The sequence below is a fragment of the Equus asinus genome, chromosome 6 (genome assembly GCF_041296235.1).
Source record: "Equus asinus isolate D_3611 breed Donkey chromosome 6, EquAss-T2T_v2, whole genome shotgun sequence".
Classification (NCBI taxonomy): domain Eukaryota; kingdom Metazoa; phylum Chordata; class Mammalia; order Perissodactyla; family Equidae; genus Equus; species Equus asinus.
The window spans coordinates 35484541-35502095 of record NC_091795.1 but is presented as its reverse complement, the minus strand read 5'-3'; positions in this window follow the sequence as shown (position 1 = coordinate 35502095).

The following is a 17555-nucleotide window of genomic DNA, read 5'->3' as shown; positions in this document are numbered from 1 at the left end:
CCACACCTTTCCTTTGGCAAGCGCTCTATGTCTCTGTGAAGCCTCATTTCCCCATCTATTGCCAAAGGCTACCATTTCGTATCACACATCAAAGCGTGAGAAATGTCAAGGTAATGAAAACTGACACCGTGGCAAAGAGAAGGTGAGCCACAGTCATTGTGGGCAAAGCAGGGTCAAGGTCCTTCTCAGCAGAGCAGTGCGTCATCCTGGCTTTCCTGCAGCTGTGTCTGCCCAAGAGCTGGACTCTACAACACAAATGTGCCTTTTGAAGAGTAGCCACCGAACACAACTTGGAATTCAAACTAAATTCAGTGGCAAGATAGGCAAAACAGCTTCTATATTCAAAACCAAAATCACTCTTGACCTTGAAAGGTTTATTATGCATCCAAAATATCCCTGGCTTAACCTAAGAAACTGACTGTTGAGATTTTATCCGTGCTCTGGCCAAACGTATTTGAATTTTTCTCAAAACTGTACATTAAATCATGAATTTGGCTTACTAGCCACCTCTTGTAGAAACAGAGCCATATAACCAAAGGCTCTGGGAGTCTGAAGGCTTTGGTTTGTATACAGATCAAGCACTGTGTCTTTGGCCAAGTCACGGAATTTCTTTCTTCAGTTTTCAATTTCAAAGAGTGAACTATATTTCAGACCTTGAACTTATTTCTAACCCTACTGCCAGGGATTCTCTTTTGCAAAGAGAAATGTTGGCACCGAGTCCAAAAAGGACACCAGCACTAGTGAGGTAGTTGAGGTAATCAGAGACGGTCATTTGGAGTTTACTGATTTCAACAGTGAATTCACACACTGTTTCAAAGCCACCAATGCTGCACAGGCTCTCAAAGCCACGGATTAGATACTCATGTTTGCTCAGAAGCAAAGTAACTCTGAAGGAAGGATAATTTTAGGGCTAAAAAGGTTAGTATTCTTATCTAGAGTGAGGAATGCCTCCTGATTGAAGATCTGGAGGTTGTATCTGGATAAAACAGTATGCAGTAACAGGAATGAAGATAGAAAATTAACCTGCCAAGGAATATGCGCTTTTTAAAAGAGGGTCTCATGTCATCCTTTTCATTAGTCTTCTCTTGCAACATTGCTATTTGGTACTTTATTGAGATTGTAAATAGTACCAAACTTCCCGTCCTGATGCATTTCCTTGTCCTGTCCCAGGTTAAGTTGAAATCCCCATCCCTACATCCTTGGTACTGGATGTAGAACAAGGCACTGGAAAGTACTCCATCCCATGTCATCTATCCCAATTCACCATTCCTCGGTTCCCCACCCATGCATGGTCTATGATGTCAGCAGTGCCATGAAGACAAATTTGACACATCCCTTCCCATTCTGAGTTAATCCTTCTCACCAAATACCCAGTTCTCTTTTTTTTTAATTAAGATTATTCTTTTAGAGTAGTTTTAGGTTCAAAACAAAATTGAAGGGAAGGTACAGAGACTTTCTATATACTCTCTGCCCCAACATGTGTATAGGCTCTCCCATTATCAACATCCCCCACCAGAGTGATATATTTGTTACAACTGATGAACCTACGTTGACTCAACACAATCACTCAAAGGCCGTAGTTTACCTTAGAGCTCACCCTTGGTTTTGTACATTCTATGGGTTTGGACAAATGTATGACATCTGTTCATCAATAAAGTATCATATGGAGTATTTTCACTGTCCTAAAAATCCTCTGTGCTGCCTATTTATTTGCCTGACAACTTCAGGGAACACCCATCTTTTACAGGTTGCACAGTTTTGCCTTTTCCAGAATGTCATATAGTTGGACTCATAATACAGTATGCAGTCTTTGCAGATTGGCTTCTTTCACTTAGCAATATGCGTTTAAGGTTCTTCCATGTCTTTTCTCAGTTTGGTAACTCATTTCTTTTTAGTGATGAATAATAGTCCATTGTCTGGATGTATCACAGTTTATTTATCCATTCGTCTACAGAAGGATATCTTGGTTGCTTCCAAGTTTATTCAATTATGAATAAAGCTTCTATAAACAGCCACATGCAGGGTTTTGTGTGGACATAAATTTTCTAGTCCTTTGGGTAGATACCAAGGAGCACAATTGCTGATCATATGGTAAGCGTTTGTTTAGTTTTGTAAGAAACCACCAACTTGTCTTCCAAAGTGGCTGTGCCCTTTTGCATTCTTATCAGCAATGAATGAGAGTTCCTGTCGCTCCACATCCTTGCCAGCATTAGGTGTAGTCAGCGTTCTGGATTTTGAGCATTCTAATAGATGTGTAGTGGTATCTCATTGTTGTTTTAATTTGCATTTCTCTAATGTCATATGATGTCAAGCATCTCTACATGTGTTTATTTGCCACATCTTCTTTGGTGGGGTCCTTGGCTCATTTTTCAATCAGGTTGTTGGTTTTATTGTTGAGTTTTAAGTGTTCTTTGTATATTTTGGATAACAATCCTTTACTAGATGTGTGTTTTGCAAATTTTTCTCCCAGACTGTAGCTTGTCTTTTCACTCTCATGAGATTTTTATTCATGAAACAAATGTTTTTAATTTTAATGAAGTCCAGCTTATCAAATATTTCTTTCATGGATCATGCCTTTGGTGTCATATCTAAAAAGTCATCACCAAACCCAAGATCATCTAGATTCTCTCCAATGTTATCTTCTAGGATCTTTATAGTTTTGCGTTTTACATTCAGGTCTATGAACAATTTTGAGTTAATTTTTGTGAAATGTATACAATCTGTGTTCCTTTGTCAAGATAAGTTGACTATATTTATGTGGGTCTATTTCTGGGTTCTCTATTCTGTTCCATTGATCTCCATTTTTTATTAATATCACACTGTAAATTACTGTAGCTTTATAGTACATCTTGAAGTTGGGTAGTGTCGGTCCTCCAACTTTGTTCTTCTTCAATATTGTGTTGGCTATTGTGGGTCTCTTGCTTCTCCATCTAAACTTTAAAATCAATTTGTCAATTGGGATTATGCTGAATCTATAAGTCAAGTTTTTAAGAACTGATACCTTAACAATATTGAGTCTTCCTTTCCATGAACATAGAATATCTCTCCATTTATGCAGTTCTTATTTGAATTTTTTTCGCCAGAGTTTTGTGGTTTTCCTCAAACAGATCTTGTACATATGTTGTTATATTTATACCTATGTATTTCATTTTTTAGTTCCTATTGTGTGTTTAATTTCAAATTCCAATTGTTCATTACTGTTATTTGGAAAGTGATTGGGTTTGTATATTAACCTTGTGTCCAGTACTTTGCTATAATCAATCATTAGTTCCAGGAGATATTTTCTTCAGTTTTTTGGGATTTTTTACATAGACCATCATGTTACCTGTGGACAAAGAGTTTTATTTTTTCCTTTCCAATGAATATACCTTTTATTTCCTTTTCTTTTCTTTTTGCGTTAGCTAGTACTTCCAGGACAAATGGTGAAGTGGTGGCAAGACAGGACACCAAGAATTCTTTTTTTTTTTTGAGGAAAATTAGCCCTGAGCTAACTACAGCCAATCCTCCTCTTTTTGCTGAGGAAGACTGGCCCTGAGCTAACATTCATGCCCGTCTTCCTCTACTTTATACATGGGACGCCTACCACAGCGTGGCTATTGCCAAGCGGTGCCACGTCCACACCCGGGATCCAAGCTGGCTAACCCTGGGCTGCCAAGAAGTAGAACATGCGAACTTAACTGCTGCGCCACCAGGCTGGCTCCAACACTAAGAATTCTCGATCAAATAATCATGTGTTCCACCATAACCTACGGAAATTGCTACTCTGATCCATCTGGCCTATGAAAGTGCTCACTTCTTTGGTTTGCAAGTATTCCACTTGCATTTGCCATTGTTTCTCCAGGGCCGTGACACTATGACACTACTGAATACCCCTCTCTCCCTACCACCCACTGCAATTTCCTGGCTTCCAAAACCACTATACCTTTTACTACATCAGTCTACTCTTTGCTATCTTACCTCTTGGCTCACTGAACTTCCTATGTCTCACTTACATGACAATATGGGATTTCTGATGCTGTTTATTTAGCATTGGACAGAAAAAAATGATCATCCTAAACATTTTTTCTTCAAATGAGGCCCAAATAAGCAGTCTCAGGTCGGTGCTCACCTAAATGGTGGAGAAGCAAGTTGAAGACGAAATGGAGAAATCAAGAATAGTATTAGGGACAAGTGTTTTCATAAGATATATAAGAATGACCACTAACCACGTAACCTTTGTAAAGAGTGGAGGTCACATAGTTAGAAGGAAATGAGAGTGAAGCCTGGAGACCAAAGCAAGCCAGAGTTTGCATAAGCCAACAATGACTACCTTGGTACTAAAGTTCTATACTAGAGAGTGTTTTATCCTAACACAAGGTGATTATACCATGAACCTCGAGTTGGTAACTACTGAATTACCCAAACTGTTGAAAATTCTCCTCAAGAGGAATTAAGTGTTGTGTAGAAAATGACAGAAGAAACTAGCTGAAGATGGGGTACAGGAAACAGCTCTTCATAGCAGACTCCTTTTTTGTTCTCCCCATTATTTCACAAATTCTACTAAAATGAAACTTCAAAGTCAAGTGAGATGGAACTCTAGGTATTTGGCCTCTACAAATATTTGAGATCATCCTTCTTTTTGTAAAATGTGCAAATGAGTCCAAAAATCACTAAATATTTCAATTCTTATGTGTGCATTTGTCAAGCAAAGTAGCAAAAATATACTTCTCAGCTGAGAGGAATATGACCATTGACATAATAAAAATTGTGGTGATCCCAAACATGAACATACTCTCTAATCATGAACGATGTGAGGGGTACACTTAGAACAAGTGGGTAAATCATGGTGAGTGACTGTAATGATTAGATGAGGGCATTTGTTTTTGTTTTTTCTTGGTATTAGCCAAAAAGAAGCTTCTAACTTATGACCTTGTTTGAGAAAAGCTGAGCTTATATAACAGAATAAACTATGTACCAATAATTAACTTAAGGATACATGTTTTAAGAATGGGATGAAGCTATTTTTGAGTCTTTACTTATGCAGTAGGTATTTGGAGTCAGTCCTTCAGTAATTAATAACTATTCCTCATTGTTCTCCCAGATTCCTGCCATTCTCTATCAAATCATAATCTTAAAACTCTTTTTATTTACTCATACATAGGACATGTAAAATGGCAATGTTCTAATCCAGAGGTTGGTAAACTATAGCTGGCAGGCCAAATTTGGGCCACAGTGTTTTTGTAAATAAAGTTTTAATGGGACACAGCCACACTCTTTCATTCATGGATTGATTTTAGCTACTTTCAAACTACAAGGGTAGAGTTGAGCAGTTGCAACAGAGACTAGATGGCCTAAAAAGCCTAAAATATTTACTACCTGTCCCTTTACAGAAAAAAATCACCAACCACTGTTCTACACTATTCATTCTATACATGCAAATATCACTACTAACAGAAATTAATCATTAAAGCCCAGATTCTTCCATGCACATTAGAATGTCAAGAGAAGGTAAATCATAGATTTTCTTCACAGTCAAAAATCAGTAGGAAGATGAGGGATTGTTTTTGTACAAAATGTCCTGTTCTGAGATAACTTAGACCCTTACACTGAGACCTTTACCCTGTGTATTAATTTGCCTACCCAGACAGCAAAATATTGATAAAAATTATCTAAGTTGCAGAACAATGTGAATGCATTTAATGCCACTGAACTATACATTTAAAAATGGTTAAAACTGTAAATTTCATGTTATGTGTATTTCATCACAATTAAAGGTAGACATATGAAACTGGGGCTGAGCCACTCTTTGCCATCTTTGAAATTATCACAGGTTTCTAAGGTCATGTTTACCAAAAATGAGGATTCTGGTTCCAGCAATGAAGTGACTATAGAGATTAACAAATTAATGTAATAATCTATGAATACAACTGTAGAGGAGGAAGAAGTATTCCCCTACCCTCTATGTTCTTCTGACTCATGTAAGAATTAAAAGGACATGAGATAGAATAACAGGAGAAAATCAAAGTTTAATAACATGCATACATGGGAAAATCCCAGGAAAACTGAGAAAATCACCAAAATGGCTGAAGCCGCCACCTTAAATATGATCTTCAACTAAAGACAAAACAGGATGTTGGGGGTTGTGATTTTGGAATTCAAAGGGGAAGAAGGCAATTGACAGGGAGATGGAAAGCAAGAGTTAGGTAAACAAATGTTTGCCACACCTTGCAAACACAATGTGACATAGGGAGGATTTTTATCAAACGGGCCTTGTTGGGTCCCTCCCTGTCTACCACATCTAGTTCATTTTATACTATAGTTATCTATGGTCATAGCTCCTTCCTGGAACAGGCCTTCTATCTTAAAGTCATTTAGGCAGTTAGGGGAAAGGCAAAGTTTCATTCTGAGTCTTTCGTTCTTAAAAGTAATCAAGCCAAAGAGGCACATTTTGCAGTGGAAAATTCTGATACTCCAAACAATTTCTAATTTGTATATCTAATTCTTCCAGGAAAACCATCTTCCAGGATTTTAACAGCCAGTAAATGGAACAAGTTAGATAAACAATATCATGATAGACACAAATTACCAAATCTGACCAAAAAAATGACAAATCTGAATAGCTATGTATCTATTAAAGAAACAATTTGTAACTAAAAAACTAAAATTGTTTTCTCAAAGAAGAATATTTTGCCCATATGACTTTTCCTATGAATTCTGTATACATGTAAGAAAGAAATAATACCAATATTATATAAACTCTACTGGAAAATAGGCTAAGAAGGAACACTTTACAACTCATTTAGTAAAGTCAACATTACCTTGATACCCAAATCAGAAAGAAATAAATAAAAATAAAATTATAGTGGACTATCTCTCATGAATATATACATGTACACAGAAATTCTTATCAAAAGCACATTAAAAAGTAAAAAGGATAAAAATCCAGACCAAGTGGGGCTTAGATCTGGTATCCAAGGCTAGTTTAATATTTGAAAATTATCAATTTAATTCACTATATTAAAATAATAAATAGAAAGATCATGTAATTCTCTTAATTGATTGAAAAAAAGGATCTAACAAAATGTAACATATATTCATAATAAAAACTCTCAGCAAAGTAGAGAAAGAATAGTACTTCAATCGTAAAGGAGATCTACCCATCATAAAGGGGATCTAATAGAATACTTATAGTGGAAGACCAAAAACAAAATAAAAAGGAGGCAAGGACATCTACCCTCACTATTCTGTTCCGCATGGCACTAAAAACTACAAACTATTACTGAGAGAAATTAAAGATCTAACTAAACATAAAGACACACCATGATCATGAACTGGCAGATTCATTATTGTTAAGATTTCAGTTCTCCCCTAGATGAGCCATACAGTCAACAACATCCCAATCAAAATCTCGGCAGGCTTTTGTCGAAATTGATGAGATAAAATTTATATGAAAATGAAAATAACCTAAAATAGGCAAAGCAATTTTGAAAAAGACAAAATTGGAAGATTTACAATACCTAATTTTAAAACTTACTATAAAACTACAGTAATCAAGACAGTCTGATATAGGTATAAGTCTAGAAATAAAAGCACATATATATAATCAACTGCATTTCAACAAAAGTATTAAAACAGTACAATTGATAAATGATAATCTTATCAAATGGTGTACATAAATTGGGGTAAAAATGTTCTGATCCTTACCATACACCATACACAAAATTTACCTCACAGTGGATCATAGGCCTCTGTATGAACTAAAACAATAAAAGATCCAGAAGAATACATCGAAGAAAATCATCGTAAACTTAGGGTAAGAAAATACTTCTTCAACCTCATTCAAAAAGCATGAACCATTTAAAAAACACCTTGAAAATTCCAATTATATAAAAATTAAAAAGTTTTGCTCTTCAAAAAATACCATTAAGAGTAGTTAAGCCAGAGACTGGGAGAAAATATTGGCTATACGTTTATCTGGCAAAGCACCTACAGGTTCTTTGAGAATATGCAAGAGAACATACAAAGAGCTGTGTCAGTTCTATAACATGTAACTCAGATTTAAAAATTGGTCAAACATTTCAACAGAGATTTCACGAAAAAAGATAAACAAATGGGCATTAAGCACAGGAAAGATGTGCAACATCTTTAATTACTATGGAAATGCAAATTAAAATCATAATGAGAGACCGCTACAAACTCACTACAATGGATTAATTTTTGAAACATTATTCATATCAAGTATTGGCAAAGATGTAGTCTAATTGGAACTCTCACACAATGCACTATCTCATACATGATGGGCATGTAAAGCAGTACAAACATTTCAAAATATAGTTGAGCAGTTTCTTATCAAGTTAAACGTACACTTAACATATGAGTCAGCAATCCACTTTCAAAGTGTTTACCCAAGAGAAATGAAAACATAGATCAACACAAATACTTGAGCGCTTTATTCGTAACAGTCAAAAATGGGAAACAATGCAAAAGTTTATCAACAGGTGAATGTATATATAAATGTTGATATATTTGTATATTGGAACACTATTCAGTAATATAAAAGGAACAAACTACTAACAAACACATACAGAAACATAAATGAAAGCCAAAAACATTATGTCAAGTGAAAGAAGATACAACTGAACACATATGCTTCAATTGTCACAAATTATTCTTTTTCGTGTTGTGAGTTTGTGAACAAATTGATGTGGTCAGTTATTTTTGATGTCTTCTTTTCCTTTATCCTTTATGTTATAATTAAGTGTTTACTTACCCATTCTAATATAGAGCTGCAATTTTCTAATTCCGTCTATCTCCTTGCTCAAAGCTTTGTACCTTTGCATTTTTGTTTCAGGTAGGAGGGCTCTTTTCAACATTTCTTTTAAGGCAGGTCTAATGGCAACAAACTCCTTAAGCTTTCATTTGTCTGGGAAAGTTTTTATTTCTCCTTCATATCTGAAGGATAATTTTGCTGGATAGACTATTCTGGGGTGATAGTTTTTGTCTTTGAGTATTCTGACTATATCATTCCACTCTCTCCTAGCTTGCACGATTTCTGCTAAGAAATCCACTGAAAGCCTGATGGAGGTTCTTTATAGGTGATTTTCTTCTTTCTGGCTTCCCTTAATATTCTTTCTTTGTCATTGACTTTTGGTAATTTTAATATAGGCTTGGAGAAGATCTTTTTGCACTGAGGTAATTAGGAGTTCTATTAGCTTCATGTACTTGCATGTACAGTTCCTTTCCAGGTTTGGGAAGTTCTCAGATATTATTTATTTAAATAAGCTCTCTGCTCCTTTCTCCCTTTCTTCTCCTTCTGAGATACCTATTGTCCATATGTTACTTTTCCTAATTGAGTCAGATATTTCTCATAGAATTTCTTCATTTATTTAAAAATCTTAGTTCTATCTCTTCCTCCACCCAAATCATTTCTAGATTTCTATCTTTGAGCTCACTCATTCTCTCTTCCATAGGGTCTGCTCTATTTTTTTATGCTTTCTCCTTTATTTTTCATCTCATTAATTGTGTTATTCATTGCCAATATTTCTGTTTGGTGTTTTTTAGAATTTCAATCTCTTTGGTGAAGTACTCCTTCTGTTCATTAATTTTATTCCTGAGCTTATTAAACTGCCTGAGTTTTCTTCTAACTCATTGAGTTTCTTCATGACAGCCATTTTGAATTCTCTGTCAGTTAGACTGCAATCTTCTGTGACTTCAAGTTTGATTTATGGAGAGTTGTCACTCTCTGTTCTGCCGTCTTACTGTATAGTTCTTCATGTTGTTCGATGAATTGATCCTCTGCCAGCACATTTGTGATAATAACCATGTATCTTATTTGGTTACAACTTTGGTTACTTTGATTCTGAGCTGCTTCTGGTCATATTTGAAATCCTTCACTTTCCACCTTCAATTGCTTACACTAGAAGCATCACCAGCACCCTCCTTGTGCTGCTTGTGACTCTGAGGTTGCTGGTGCCTTGCTGCTTACAATGTCACTGCAGTCACAGGTGTCACCTCTGGAGTCACCAGGCTGCAAGCACTTCTGCTGCTTCTGGGGTCATGTGGCTCTCATGTTCACCCAATGGCTCTCTGCAGGCTTTCCACAGGGTCAGGTGCTGCTGCCCCATGCACCACCTCCACTGCTGCTCCTGGATTATATGGGGATGCTGGCAGCATCACTGCCAGGAGTGCTGGGTTCAGGGATGTTGCTGTTGCTGCTGCGGGCCTGGGCTCTTGTATGCAGCCCCTACTGCTGGTGGAACAGGTGTCAGGGGTGGTGCCATTGGGGGCCGGGTCCCAGGTTCTGCTGTGGTTCCTGAAGCCTCAAGTCACAGGTTCCATCTGCTGGGAGAGGGGCAGGGACCAAGCCACAAGTGCCATTGCTGTTTTTGCAGCCTCTGGTCACTGGTGTGCACTGACGTGCTTTTTCAGACCTCATTCAGGTCAGTGCATCCTGTGCCTGCTGGGGAAATCCACATTTTGGTTACTGTCCCCACTGCTGGAAAGACTGGTGCCACCGCCAGGGGAGGAGGAGGGGACTGGTTCACCAGCACCACTCTGTGTCCTGCAGCCTCAGGATGTGTGCACCATCCACTACCTCTAGGGGGTGAGGGGTTAAGCTGAGAGTGGATGTCATTCCTGCTCATACAGCCTCTGGTCATTGACATGTACAGGTGTACTGCAAAACCTCAGGTCAGAGCACCCTACCTTCAATGGGGAAATTCAACTTTTCGATGCTGTCCCTACTGCTGGAAAGACTGGCGCCACTGCTGGGGAAGGTGGAGGGGACTGGGTTGCTGGCTCTATTCTGTGTCCTGAATCCTCAGGGTGTGTGTGCCACTAGCCACCATTGGGAGGGAGTAGGGGACAAGTCATGAGTGTGTATTGCCACTGTGCGTGCAACCTATGATAACTGGTGCATGCTGGTAGGCTTTAAATCCTTCAGTTAGGGGACCTTGCCCCCACCAGGGAAATTCACTCCTTGGATGCTGTCCTCACTGCTGGAAAGGTGGTACCACTGCTGGGGAGAGGGAGGCTCAGCCTCTGCTTTCTGTCCTGAAGCCACAGGACATGTGGGCCAAGCACTATGACTGGGAAGAGCAAGGGCTGCAGCCTCTGGTTGCCAGTGTTGGTGCATGCTGGTGTGCTCTGAAATCTCAAGTCAGTGTACTCCACCCCCACCAGGAATATTCATGTTTTGCATGTTGTCCCAATTGCTGGAAAGACTGATCCCACTGATGGGAGGGGGGTGCTGGGTCACTGGCTCTGCTCTGTATTCTGAATCCTCAGGATGTGTTCACCACCCACCACCATTGGGGAAGGGGCGGGGCCCTAGCTGTGAGTGCCTTGTTTGCCCTTGTAGCCTGTGGTCGCTGGCATGTGCCAGTGTGAGAAACCGTGTTTTGGATCACCACTACCAGTGAAGCAGGCGGAGGCTGCTCCCATACTTCCACTGCCTCCCAGAGGTCTGATCCACACACCTTCAGATGTATAGATGCATGGATTGCTCAGGAGTTCTGGTAGGCTGTGCAAGGAGTCCTTTGTTGGTCAATGGATGTCTAACTGGTTGTAACTTAGAGAAACAAAGGGAACAACTCATTCTGCCACGATGCTGACATCACTCTGACTTTGTCCATTTTTTAATTGGGTCATGTTTGTTTTTGAGTTGGAAGAGTTCATTTTGTAGTCTAGATATCAATCCTTTGTCAGATATATGATTTGAAAATATTCTCTCCTATTCCATGGGTTGCCTTTTCACTCTGCTGATTGTGTTCTTTGGTACGCAAAAATTTTTAATTTTGATGAAGTCCAACTTACCTATGTTTTTTTCTTTTGTTGCCTGTGCTTTTGATATTATATCCAAGAAATCATTGTTAAATCCAGTGTCATGACGTTTTTCTCTTGTGTTTTCTTCTAAGAGTTTTCTAGTTTTAGGTCTTATATTTAAGCCTTTGATCTATTTTGACTTAATTTTTGTGTATGGTGTAAGGTAAGGATTCAACTTAATTTTTCTGCATGTGGGTATACAATTCCCCTAATATCATTTGTGGAAACGATTGTTACTTCTCTGTGAATAGCCTTGGCACTCTCATTGAAAATCATTTGACCATATATGTAAAGGTTTATTTCTGGGTTCTCTATTCTCTTCCATTGGTCTATATGTAGGTCCTATAGGTACTATCTTTATGCCAGTACCATACTGTTTTGATTATCATAGCCTTGTAGTAAGTTTTGAAATCAGGAGCTGTAAGATCTCCAACTTCTTTCTTTTTCAAGATTGTTTTGGTTAATTCGAGTCCCTTGAGGTTATACATGAATTTTAGGATGGATTTTTCTATTTCTGCAAAAACCATCATTGGGACTTTGATAGGGATTGCATTAATCTGTAGATAATTTTGGGTAGTACTGACATCCTAGTAATATTTAATCTTCCAATCCATGAACATATAATGTCTTTCCACTTATTGATATCTTCGTTAATTGCTTTCAGTAAGGTTTTCTAGTTTTAATGTATAAGTCTTTTGACTCCTTGGTAAGGTTTATTCCTAAGTATTTTTTTTTATTTTATTCTTTTTCATACTATTATAAGTGGAATTGTTTTCTTAATGTCCTTAATTGTTTTCTTAATTTGGATTGTTCATTGTTAATGTAAAGAAATAACTGATTTTTTTCATTGATTTTGCACCCTGTAGCTTTTCTGAATTCATTTATTAGTTTTAACAGCTTTTATTTGAAATATTTAGGTTTTCCTACATATGAGAACATGTCACCTGTGAATAGAGATAATTTTTATTCCTTTCTTTTGCCTAATTGCTCTGGCAAGGACCACTAGTACTACATTTAATAGAGATATCAAAAGCTGGCATCATTATGTTGTTTCTTATCTTAGAGGAAAAGCTTTTTATTTTTCATCATTGATCATGATGCTAACTACTAATTTTCTGTATCTAGTTTTCTTATATTATGTTGAGATATTTTCAATCTATTCCTAGTTTGTTAGGAGTTTTTATCTTGAAAGGGTGTTGAATTTTGTCAAATATTTTTTCTTCATTGATTGAGATCATCATATGGGGTGTTTCACCCTTCCTTTTTGTTAGCATGGTATATTACATTGATTTTTGTCTGTTGAGCTATCTTTGCATTCCAGGAATAAATCCTACTTGGTCATGGTGTATAATCCTTTTAATGCGCTATTAAACTCTCTTTGCTAGTATTTTGTTGGAGATGTTTGCATCCATTCTCATACGCATTATTGGTTTGTAGTTTTCTTTTCTTGTAGTGTCATAATCTGGCTTTGGTATCAGGGAACCAATAGCCTCATAGGATAAGTCAGGAAGTGTTCTCTCTTTTTCAATTTTGTGGAGAAGTTTGAAAAGGATTGATGTTAATTTTTCCTTGATGTTAATTTTTCCTGGGCTTTTCTTTGTTAGGAGGGTTTTGATTACTGATTTCCCCTCCTTACAAGTTATAGGCCCATTCAGATTTTCCGTTTCTTCATATTCAGTCTCAGCAGGTTGTATCTTTCTAAGAATTTGTCCATTTCATCTAGGTTATCCAATTTGTTAGCGTACAATTGTTCATAGTACTCTTATAATGCTTTTTATTTCTGTAAAAAAGTCTTTTCCCTCTCTTTTCTCAATGGCAAAAGCATTTTCAAGTGGCTATTGCCCCCTTGGTTGACATAACTGTTATTGTTTATACTAAGTAGCTATTAAATAGTACGCTATTCTAGATGCATGTACTATTCTAAACATTTCCTCATTCAATCCTCCTTGAAGCTGGTGTTAGTATCATCACTTTGCTCACAGGGAAACGAGATCTAAGATGATACATGAGTTCAAATAGCTAATGAACAATAGGGGCAAATATCAAACTCACTTCTGTCTGATTCCAAATCTATGCCTTTCCATTTTACCTTTTCTGGTTTTGTTGTTTCAGAACATAAAATATCCAGGTTTGTGACTCAGTCTGGGAGTTTTGAGAGAGGGGGAGAGAGATCACCATTGGTGATGCAGGTTTATATACGACACCTGGAAATGAGGTATAGCACACAAATGTGATCTCAGCAGCAGCAAGGATACCTTGGTTCCACTATCAACCCAGGTTGGGAACTGGAGAACATTTCAGTGTCACTCAGTTCAACAAACCGAGCCCAAATAGCTTATTTTCTCTTTGTTTACCTAGCAAACATCCTCAAAAGAGAAAACAAACGCTTCCACTGGGCATGCCGATGGCTGTTACTCAACACGGAATTCCTTTTGGGAGACGTTAACTCCAAGCCGCCCCATAGGTGACTGAACTCTCTTATCCCAGACCACATATGGCTGCCTCCACAACCTAAGTTACTCTGGACTTAATATCCCAAAGTTCACTTTATGCACAAGGTACATTGCATGAATTATACCAACTAGAGCCTTAGAAAACTGATAGTTGTTTCATTCCTTTAAATGGCCCACATGCCCCCAGCTGTCAAAGCTAGCCTGCCTAGTATACCAGGTCACTAGTTCAATGTTTCCAGAGAGCTGGCAGCAATAATCCCTGTTTTTAGAGATTCTGAACTCATAGAACTAGAAAACATTGAAACTAAGAGAGTAGTATTAATGTTCCCTTGAGGGACGTGTCCTATTTTTGTAAATTCCAACTAACTATTTAAATATTTAATTCATTAGTCATCAAAATATTTAGTGAACACCTATTATCAAACTGGAAGAAAATATTTTTTATGCGTGAAGAGATAACTATTTCTTAAAAGCAATAAATGACGTGTGCCTGATGAGGGACACCAATCATAACTAACATGTTTGTCTCGAGGATTAAGCACTTTGAGTTGGAGTGTTCAGAGAAAGTTTTGTGGGAGGATTCAAGCATAGAAACAGGACTGGGGAAAGCATTCAAGGAAAGGCAGAGGTATTTGCAAAGAGGAAGGATGAGTCAATTTGGCGATGGATCCGCTAGCAATCCTTCCCTAGCTTTCCTCCCTGCTCAGTGTTTAACAGCTTCTGAAAACCAGCTCTTGCTTCTGTTTGTAGGTATGAGACACAAATATTGACCACCGCTTACTAGCTGCATGACCATGGGCAAGTCATTTCACCCCTCTGAGCTCCAGGTGATGAATTTATAAATTGAGGGTAACATCAGCCAGCAGTTTGTTCTGGGGATTAACAGACTCCATGTGTACAAAAGAAACAAGCACAGTGCCTGGAACACAGAAGCCAGTCAAAAAACATGATTTCCTTTTGCTTGTTCAGAACTTTTCTTTACCTAATGTCAAGGCATTGTATATGAAAGGGGAAAAAGACTAACTGAGTGGGAGGAAGGCCTGAGTTCTAGTCTTGACTCTACCACATTTCCCAGCTGTGTGGTCTAAGGTGAGTAATTTTGGTTTGCCTCCATTGCTTTCTTTGTGAAACAAGGACATTGGCCGTGAACTCTAAGCTTCCTTCCAGCTCAGTGATTCATGACTTGGTATTGCTCAGCAAAACCAGGGGATGTTTTACCATCAAAAGCAATGAAGAAATATGAGTAGCACTGACAGAGGCCTTGCATTCCCCTATCACCCTTTTCATCACCCAGAGAGTGTTTGGAAGATACTGTTTTTCTGCTGGGTACTCACTTCAGACTGGCATAGCTCTGACTCAGGCGTCAGACCAGTGTTGTCAGCGGGCTGTCCAAAATCTGCCCCGTGAGATGGCAAGGGCACCATGTGTTCCCTGAGGACATGCGCGCTGGCAGGACCGCCCCACCCCAAAAGCCAGGAACTCTGGGAGTAGGTACTTCATCAGTCCTCTGCAGCTGTGTGGAGAAGGAACATTGTTGATGGATTTCCACCTTTCATAGAGCAAAGAAACATTTTCCTGTTGCTTGTTTTCAGCATGAGTGGGGGCTTTTTCCCGAATAGCGAGCTCTCCTCTCACAGGTGGGGACACACTGCCACCTGCTGGCCCTCTGCTTTTTTACACCAAGGAATGCTTTCAAGGCCAAAGCAATGAAGATTTCCCTAGACAGTCTATTTAGATAAATTAGAAAATATCAATAGTTTCTAATCTATTAATTATGAATGTATGATCAAATCATGAGAGCCTTATGGAGTAAAAAGTTCAAAATAATTCCTCTGTGGATATTCAAGGTCAGAAACCTAAAAGAGACATTGACTAAAATTAGTAGCTAAGGATATTTGAGGATTCCTTCAACAACAATTTCAGTAACTCATTTATGTGCGCTAGGCTTTTTTTAACATACAGGAGTATTTTCAATAATGATGTCATGTGATGTTGCTGAAAGAGCTTGATTTTACTTGGAATTTACTATTTACATATACATCAAGAGACGATAAACCTGTGTTCTCGTTAAACACTTCTGGCATTTGGTACTATCAGTAATTCAAATTTGCCCTCATTAATTTACACTATTAGGCTCTGTGATTAATCTTCTACTATTGGAATGGTGTGGAGGTTAAAAGTTAATACAGAAATAAATGGAACAACCTCTGTAATTTTGTCAGGAAAGTGGTTTGAGGCTAAGAGTTCAGGATCATTTTATTTGAAATGGCTTTTGTGTTTCTCCATCACTGACAGTGTTCTTTGGGTCTGAACCTCTAATTGTTTTTACCCCCTCCCCCAAGTTGCTCAGTGTGTGTGATCAGTATGTGTGTCTGCACTAGTGCAATAGTATTTAGTAATGAAGTGGCCATCCTCCCTTTTCACCTTGAAATTTGGTCCATAATAGAAACAATGTTTAGATTTTTATGCAGTCAAATCATTTAGTTCCACATTGTCTTGACTTTCTTCCTTTTGAGGCTAGATTTTGGCTTTGCATTTTCATAACCAAAAGGTCCAATAAAACATTATATTTGGCTCTGGGTTTTGCTCCATCCCTAGAGTAACAAGAAGAAAAAAATCTTCTTGGCGTTTCTAGCCAACAAGGCTTTTAAAAATATTGATGTCCAGTCTCAGATCTCACCATTTCATAAGCCTAATGGGGCAAGAAATGAACTTACCCACCTCCAACTTACCCTCCCCTTGACGTGTCCTTTCTCTCTCTTTCAAGAGACGGTATTATCCAAACTTACTGAAACATACAAAAAGGCAGACTGACGATGCGCCTGACCTGAATGCAGAGGAGACCAGCAGTGCTGAGATCCCACTTCCTCCACAGCAGAGCCTCCTCTGAATGTCCCAGGAAAAGGAGAACCCTCTGAGTGATGGTCTGCTGCTCACTGGACTCATTCCATATGCACTTCCTTATACCCACATTTACCGCCTAATGTGTACCAAACTAGGTGGCTTAAAGCAAAGGAAATTTACATTTGACTGTTCTGAAGGCTTGGAGTCTAAAACCAAGGCGTGGACAGAGCCATGCTCTCTCTGAAACTTGGTGGTTCGTGGGCCGTCTTTGGCATTCCTTGGCCTGTAGTTGCACCGCTCCAGTCCTCCGTCTTCACATCGCATTGTCCCTGTGTCTGTCTTCACATGGACGGTCTTCTTATAAGGACACCATTCATATTGATGAGGGGCCCATCCTCCTCCAGGATGACCTCATCCTAAGTAATTACATCTGCAATGATTCTATTTCTAAATAAG